The sequence below is a fragment of the Eleutherodactylus coqui genome, chromosome 11 (genome assembly GCF_035609145.1).
Source record: "Eleutherodactylus coqui strain aEleCoq1 chromosome 11, aEleCoq1.hap1, whole genome shotgun sequence".
Taxonomy (NCBI): domain Eukaryota; kingdom Metazoa; phylum Chordata; class Amphibia; order Anura; family Eleutherodactylidae; genus Eleutherodactylus; species Eleutherodactylus coqui.
Window position 1 is genome coordinate 24,100,126 of NC_089847.1, and position 9,433 is coordinate 24,109,558.

Genomic DNA, 9,433 nt, shown 5'->3' on the forward strand with positions numbered 1-9,433 from the left:
GTTTTTAAATCAGGGGGTGGGAGGGGGGATAAAAGAAAGAATCAATACTCCCCTCCTCCCACGATCCAGCACAGCGGCTGCAGTGAAGAACCCGCTGCAGTCTAAGGCCAGCATTTGCGCCTCCACAGTGGATTTCCGGCCAGTGATGCTGCAGGCTCTGATTGGCTGCAGCAGTCACCTGCCTTCCGGTCTGCGCTGGGAGGGGGATCTTCATTCGAGCTGCTGGGAGGAGAGGTAAGTGCTCCATGTTCTCTTTAAGGCTGTGCCATTTACACATTCATACTCTGACACCTCGTTTACCAGGATCTGCTTATTAGTCATCCATCTCCATCCACAGGAGAAGGGAACGTTGGAGTGCCTGAGGACCCCCAGCAATCCTGTGAAGAGCGCCCCCTAGGAATGAAGTGACCACTCCATTCACTTCTATGGGACAATCTCGCTCCATCCGCCACTTCACTCACATGGGGCATTTGGGGGCGCTGTTCTTGGGAGTGTTCAGGGGTCAGACCCCAGTGACATTTATCCTCCATCATATGGACAGACGTAGAATGAGAAAACCCTCCAATGAGCCGGTAAAGGCAGCAACATGATAGACACCGATACAGGAACTGTCCCGCGGTCACAAAAACAAAACGCAGAACAGTCCACAGACGCTCTAAAGAACAAATCGCATGAGTCACAATAGAAGCCGAGAGCCCCATCTATATCACCCGCTACACACGGCGGCCCCCCGCGGCGAGGGGCTTGTCTGCCTACAGATACTGCATGCGCCATTCTCAGCCACGGACATGCAGCAATTCTTTTCATATAGCTCGTCGGTCCGTTTGAAGAATCATTGGATTAGTCTCAGGTGGTAACAAGGCTGTGCGGTTGAGCCCCGAGATGCGGCCGGGTCCCGTGACAGTTCATGCTGCGCTACTAGTAATCGCTGTCTAGATCTACAATAAATCGGTTCCTACAGCTGGAGATTCCCATCAGTCACAACACGCGTTTTCTTGGTTCTAGCGATCCGCGATTAGTTACCGCCGAGTACAAGCAGGGGAGCGCAGATCTGACCGCACGCGGCGCAAATCACTCACATACTGGGAAAATCGTTATTGTCAGTCCTTAGAACTATATCTAGGTGGCGGATAAGACTGACGAGACACTTCGGCTGTTACACGAGCGCTGCCAACGCGGGCCACTAACAGTCACGCTTTTCTGTCAATGGCGCGGCTAAAAGTGTAAACAGCGGTGCTGCCGGGTAGTTGGCGCGATTACACAAGCATGAATGGCGATCACATAATTGCAGGTTTCCACCTCCAGCCAGCTTTAACCCATTCACACCCCAGTATATTTGTGTCATGGGGTTTGTATAGAGCTGGATCAGGGGGCCAATCCCACCCCTCCATACACGCCAGCTGACCCCACCTGCACCAGCTGCAAACACCGATCCCCACAATAAGATTGCAAGTTTAGTTGCCATGGCAGCCGGGGGCCTTCGGAAGCCTTTCAGCAACATTGAGGCTAAGAGGAACAGTAAGACTCCAGCAGGTAAAAGAGCGCAAAACTCGCATCACTGAGCAGCGGAGAAACATCTCCTGGTCGAATGGAGCCAAATTTATGTGGTGATGGGCGGTCAGAATTTGGTGCAGCAGCATGAATCGCTGACCCCTTCCTGTCAGCCAGTCAGAACATGTCAGCACCACCATCTAATTTGCAGGGACTACAAGAAGCTTCCTGTCTGCAGGGGCCGATATTCCTGCAGAAACATTTCATCACCGAGTGGGATCTACACCGCGACAAACTGCTGCAGATCTGAAGAACGAAGGAGCCCAACGCTACTAGATGGGAGTAATAAAGGGGTCGTACGTAAAATCCAGCCCTTGGTCGGACAGGGGAGTGGCGGGCGGCTTCGTACCCCGACTCCCCTGTAAACGGCTTTGGACGGTGACTGGTTTACTTAATAGAATGGAAATAAAGGGTCAGCGGGGCAGTCTCAGCGCTCGGACCCTCGTTCTTCTACTGGGGTCTCAGACATTCCCATTACACTGATTATTAGGGGTTATTTCCATATACGGTTCTATGGCTGCTCGCTCCCCCGATGGACGGACAGCCTATAGTAATGGACTCACGTTACGGCCCACATTTATGGGATTTCCTTCTCACCTGACAAAGTACTATCTAATTACAATGTAAACCTAACCCCCCCACCCCACCCCCTCCAGGACTCTTCTAGTGATCAGACAGCCGAAGACCCCAAGGAGAAGACCGGTTGTAACCCCTTCTGAGCCCTGTTGTACAGGCTACATAGTGCTCAATGAGGGCAGGAAGTAGCTTTCCTGCATGGGACCCGGTGACCCCAACACATCACAGCTACATGGTCCTAGCGGACCCCGATCTGCTTTGTCAGTGACTACTATCACCATAGGGGAATGTTTTCCCCTGTACAAAGAGCTTCCATACCCACCTATAATAAATCTTTTATCCAAGCTAGAGGTGGTACAACAGGGTACTAGAGCCTCCATGCCTGTCTGTATCACATTATGTATCCAAGCTAGAGGTGGTACAACAGGATACTAGAGCGTCCATGCCCCCTGTATCACATCTTGTATCCAAGCTAGAGTCGGTACAATAGGGTACTAGAGCCTCCATGACCCCCCACCCCACCCCGTATCACATCTTGTATCCAAGCTAGAGGCCGTACAATAGGGTACTAGAGCCTCCATGACCCCCCACCCCGTATCACATCTTGTATCCAAGCTAGAGGCGGTACAACAGGGTACTAAAGCCTCAATGCATGCCTTTATCACATCTTGTAGCCAAGCAAGAGGCCGTACAATAGGGTACTAGAGCCTCCATGCCCACCAGTATCACATCTTGTATCCAAGCTAGAGGTGGTACAAGAGCGTACTAGTGATACGGGCAGGCATGGAGGCTCATCTTGTACCCAAGCTAGAGGTGGTACAGCAGGGTACTAGAGCCTCCCTACAGGGGGTTAGTGCTTTACAATAAATGCTCCTTTTGCTCTGATAATATCAGCATTACAGTCACACTGAGAATGTTTGGCACAGTGCGTTAGTATAATATATATATTTGTGACAAAACAAAAGGCCATAAATCCACACATGCGTAAAATCAAGAAAAACTTCTCTGCTTACGGATTGAAACATTCTGGTTATTAAGAGGTTAAAAGGAAAACTGAGGGGGAAGAGCTGCGCCCAGAGGCGCCACTAGGGGGGGGGAGCTGCACCCAGAGGTGCCACTAAGGAAGGAAGGGGGAGCTGCGCCCAGAGGCACCACTAAGGGGGGGGGGGGGAGACAGGAGCTGCAGCCAGAGGAGCCACTGGGGGGGGGGGGGGGAGCTGCACCCAGGGGCGCCACTAAAGGGGTAGGGACAGGAGCTGCACCCAGAGGCGCCACTAGGGGGGGGAGCTGCACCCAGAGGTGCCACTAAGGAAGGGAGGGGGAGCTGCGCGCAGAGGCACCACTAAGGGGGGGGGGGGGGGGGGGGGAGACAGGAGCTGCACCCAGAGGAGCCACTGGGGGGGGGGGGGAGCTGCACCCAGGGGCGCCACTAAAGGGGTAGGGACAGGAGCTGCACCCAGAGGCGCCACTAGGAGGGGGGGGGATACACACTCCCCCCCCCCCTTGCAGCTCTTCCCCCCTCCTAATGGCGCTTCTGGGCGCAGCTTCCCCCCCCCCCCTTCTAGTGGCGCCACTAGGGGGGGGGGAGCTGCACCCAGAGGTGCCACTAGGGGGGGGGGGGGGGGAGCTGCGCCCAGAGGCGCCACTAGGAGTGGGGAAGAGCTGCAAGGGGGGGGGAAGCTGCGCCCAGAGGCCTCGCTTCTTACAGTTTCTGGAAGGACTTTAGTTTTTTTTTTTTTTTTTTAATTAAGATTACAAAGAAATAAATTGTTGAAAAACTTCCAAGTTCAAAATAGCAAAACCATCCCGAGAAGCCGATGCCGTTCTCTGCGGTTCCATTCTAGACGGGCAGCAGTGGATGCCGCTGTTCATTGTATTCCTCGGTCAGATGGTGAAGGACATACGGGACTCGGCTCTACAGCGGGCAACAGCAGGATGGAGATGGGAAGCACTGAAGGGGGTGCCCAGGTTAATACTAGTGATCTATCACCAGCAGCGCATCGGCTGAGGTCCGTAGCTCAGGACACAGGCTGATCCCTGCAATCAGTGCTGCTATATACCGGGGCTACAAATGGAAGCTGCTACCACCCAGGTTGTGGCCGGCGCTCGTCATTGCAGGTTGGGGATCTCACAAATCAATGAGAGTTGCACCTGCAGTTACAAGCACCTGCCACGACACAGGTGGGAGCAGCATCTTACACTCTGACCTCCGCCTCCCACCACTGACCTCGGGCGAGGGATCAGCCGCCATCAACAGGATTTCTGCCTGGAAACCCCTTTAAGACAAAGTGCTGCCACCTACGGAGCAATTTATGTCCGCCATTCTGTTTTCCTGTCGTCTTCGTTAGGCGCTCAGGTAATTACCTGGACAAACCAGCGCGGCACGCTGAGGGGTACTTCAGGCTTCGGTTACAGCATGCACAGACTTGGCAAAGCCTTGGCGTGGCCCGCTGTAATATTTCCAAGTTATTAACCAGACCTTGCAGCGCAGTGTGAAGGCGCCCTTACAGCGAGCGGGCCAGCGCCGTTATCAGCGGCCAGGAGTCACCTTCTGTACAATCTTCAAATGCAAACACATCAGCGAGAATACAAATATGCGCTACAGCAGCTGCCGCTATCCACTTGTGAGGCGACCACAAGCGCACACTGCGAGACAGTAAAGGTGGTGTACGTGGCGGCAGCGCTAGATGTGATGTAGCAGAATGCGGCCGCCAGGAACAATCCAAGTCTGTAGGATTTGCCGCAGATTGTGACTTTTCCAGCAGAGTTCATTGTGCGTTACAAGATAGAAGTTTAATTGAAAGTCCAAATTGTTTTCTGTCAGGTCCATGTAAAATTTGAAACCTGTGTAATTTCCTTGCGGATCAGGGTAAGCTGTCCAGATTGCTTTTATGACACACGATGGTATGGGGATTCTATAGTGTTTCCCCAGGAATCCATGAATCCAAGCTGTATATGACCGATATGCACCCACGTGCATAACCCCAAGAAAAAAGGAAAATGAACTATATTAATTTTTTAAAACTTATTACATTTTTTAATAAAGTCTAAATGACAGTAAAAATAAAAAAAAAGATGACGCATTGATCATATCTTTTGTTTTTCCATGTTGCCTTTCTCACTAAGATAATTTTTTTTTTTAAATAAACATTATCCTTTGTAAAAATTATACTTGCATTGTCTTGTGTGTTTATCAATAAAATTGTAATAAATACCTATTGTTTGTTGCGTCATAATGTCTCCTGGTAAACAGTGCAGAAAGCCTGATCGCGTGTTCTAGGTTTTCGCGCACAAGCGCATATTGTGCAAAAAGTGGATGCTTAGTTACACATTGGCAGTCTTCAGCTAAAATTTGGTGGACAACATCATGCTCTCGGCAGCATACACATTCTGCCGCTGTGGGCATGCTAATGCACTGCCCGCAGTGACACCAAGCTGTATTAGCAAGCCTGCCTTCTGGATCTTGAGTTGATCCCGACGCACCCTCTTCTGGTGCTCCCTGCGGATCACTTTGAAAGCACATGACACTGCTTATGTCCGCCTGAGCATATAGGGAGTCTGCCAGTTGTTGTTGAACCTAAGAAGGGAGTACATATGAAGAATAACGTATAAACACAAACACACGTGCGTACGTGTGTGTGTTTGCATAAACACGTACACAAGTGCGTCTGTATATATGCACACACACACACACACACACACACACACACGTAAGTACGTGTGACTGTATATACACATACACGGGCTCCCCCCTGTTCCCCGCTGCTACACCCCGCTCTGTCAAACGACCCTGCACCCCCCGAATCTTTTCACCCGAGAACGGAAGTACTCAATAATTGTGGTGCTCGATTGAGTAATTACTCGAAACGAGTAGGTTCGCTCATCTTTATTACAAACCCATCAGAATTTTTAAAATGTTAACACCTAACTCGGAATACTGCCGCCTTTCTGGAACATCCTCATTTCATCGGAATCAGAAATGTATTCCTGCGAAAACAAGATCAACATTAGTTTCATTATGTTTTTTGGCATGGATTGCTGCAAGGCCTTATTACTAAACAAATGCTATATTCAGCAAAGTCTTACCTCAGGTATTGTATTTTTGGCTTTTTCAGTGAATATGTGTTTTTTTTTCTTTTTCCTCACCTCTGTGATTTTATGTAATTGTGAGTTAGCGTAGGTACTGACGGAAGCGGTGTGACCTCGACGCGGTCCGTCAGCCTATGCGTTTTGGCCAAAATGCAGTACCAACACCCGCATTTTATTAGTATGCATTAGTATCTTTGTATGTAGTTTGCTAGTTGGTGGGGGAGCCCAAGATGTCAGCCAGTGTGGCCCACCTTGGAGATACAGGGCAACCCGCTGTTATATCAGCCAGGGTTGATATCCTGTATGGTGGGTCACCACTCATCTATGGCTGACATCTTTTGGTATCGTTCACATGTGCAGGCTATTAGTATATGCAGTCACTCCTCCCCAATTTGGGCTGGGTTGAGTGGGTGACTGCATATTAGCCTGCCAGGAACAAGCTGCTCCTCCACACATTATTGTCTGGCTGACTACATATCTTCAGGGCTTAAAGGAGATGTCCCGAGGCAGCAAGTGGGGTTATACACTTCTGTATGGCCATAATAATGCACTTTGTAATATACATTGCGCATTAATTATGAGCCATACAGAAGTTATAAAAAGTTTTTTACTTACCTGCTCCGTTGCTAGCGTCCTCGTCTCCATGGTGCCGACTAATTTTTGGCCTCCGATGGCCAAATTAGCCGCGCTTGCGCAGTCCGGGTCTTCTGCTGTTCTCTATGGGGCTCCGTGTAGCTCCGTGTAGCTCCGCCCCGTCACGTGCCGATTCCAGCCAATCAGGAGGCTGGAATCGGCAGTGGACCGCACAGAAGAGCTGCGGTCCACGAAGATAGAGGATCCCGGCGGCCATCTTCAGCGGTAAGTATTGAAGTCACCGGACCGCCGGGATTCAGGTAAGCGCTGTGCGGGTGGTTTTTTTAACCCCTGCATCGGGGTTGTCTCGCGCCGAACGGGGGGGGGGTTTAAAAAAAAAAAAACCCGTTTCGGCGCGGGACATCTCCTTTAAGGCCATTGCGCCTGCCCTACGGCGATTGTGCCTGCCTTATGGCGATCGTGCCTATGGCGACCGTGTCTGCTTTGCAGACCCTCAGGTATTGTATTTTTGGCTTTTTCAGTGAATACAGATTGTAGGATGCATTACAGACAGATTACAAGCAGTAAGTAGGCAGATTGTAGACATATTACAAGCAGTAAGTAGGCAGATTGCAGGCAGATTACAAGCAGTAAGTAGGCAGATTGCAGGCAGATTGTAGGCATATTGTTGGATGGATTGCAGGCAGATTGCATGCAGATTGTAGGATGGATTACAGACAGATTACAGGCAGATTGTATGCAGATTACAAGCAGTAAGTAGGCAGATTGTATGAAGATTGTATGCAGATTACAAGCAGTAAGTAGGCAGATTGTATGCAGATTACAAGCAGTAAGTAGGCAGATTGTAGACATATTACAAGCAGTAAGTAGGCAGATTGTAGACATATTACAAGCAGTAAGTAGGCAGATTGTAGACATATTACAAGCAGTAAGTAGGCAGATTGTAGACATACTACAAGCAGTAAGTAGGCAGATTGTAGACATAGTACAAGCAGTAAGTAGGCAGATTGTAGACATAGTACAAGCAGTAAATAGGCAGATTGTAGACATAGTACAAGCAGTAAGTAGGCAGATTGTAGACATATTACAAGCAGTAAGTAGGCATACTGCAGGCAGTTTGTATGCATATTATAGGCATATTGTTGGATGGATTGCAGGCAGATTGTAGGATGGATTACAGACAGATTACGAGCAGATTGTAGGCAGATTCTTGGATGGATTGCAGGCAGATTGTAGGATGGATTGCAGGCAGATTGTAGGATGGATTACAGACAGATTACAAGCAGATTGTATGCAGATTGTATGCAGATTGCAAGCAGTAAGTAGGCAGATTGTATGCAGATTACAAGCAGTAAGTAGGCAGATTGCAGGCAGATTGTATGCAGATTACAAGCAGTAAGTAGGCAGATTGTAGACATATTACAAGCAGTAAGTAGGCAGATTGCAGGCAGATTGTAGGCAGATTATTGGATGGATTGCAGGCAGATTGTAGAATGGATTGCAGACAGATTACAAGCAGATTGTATACAGATTGTATGCAGATTACAAGCAGTAAGTAGGCAGATTGTATGCAGATTGTAGGCATATTGTAGGATGGATTGCAGGCAGATTGCATGCTGATTGTAGAATGGATTGTATGCAGATTACAAGCAGATTGTATACAGATTGTATGCAGATTACAAGCAGTAAGTAGGCAGATTGTATGCAGATTGTAGGCAGATTGTTGGATGGATTGCAGGCAGATTACAAGCAGTAAGTAGGCAGATTGTAGGATGGATTACAGACAGATTACAAGCAGTAAGTAGGCAGATTGTAGGATGGATTACAGACAGATTACAAGCAGTAAGTAGGCAGATTGTATGCAGATTACAAGAAGTAGGCAGATTGTATGCAGATTGTAGACAGATTACAAGCAGTAAGTAGGCAGATTGTAGGCATATTGTAGGATGGATTGCAGGCAGATTACAAGCAGTAAATAGGCAGATTGCAGACAGATTGCAGACAGATTACAGATAGATTGTAGACAGATTGCAGGCAGATTACAGGCACATTGCAGACAGATTACAGGCACATTGCAGCCAGATTGTATGCAGATTGTTGGATGGATTATAGACAGATTACAAGCAGTAAATAGGCAGGTTGCAGGCAGATTATTGTCAGTATATAAGCAGTATATAGGTGGTGCTGAGACAGTGCATCAACGGGGACTACATAGAGGGTTGGATGGAGGGGGTTATTTGCTGCGGGGAGCGGGTTGGGTGCTCTTACCTAGGCTTCTTTATGGAAAATGGCAGTGAGAAACAGGCGGTGGCTGAATTCTCCCTTGCACTGCCTCTCAAATCACTCCACCTCCCTACTGCCCGTCGTGCCGTCCAACCAATGAGGTTGCTGGAATAGGCATTACAAGCATTTAAATTCCCCGCCTCCAGCGATGACGTCATCGACTGAATCACATGACCGGCGCCTCGGGAGAGCGCACGTTGGGCTCCATCAAGCGTGCGGTGCACCATGGCAAAGGACTGGCGGCCATCTTTGGAAGAAGTTTTAAAAGTTGCTGGAACGGTGAGTACAAACCATCGTTAATAGCCATTTAAACTGGTGCATTGTAATGTTTGCTTGAGAA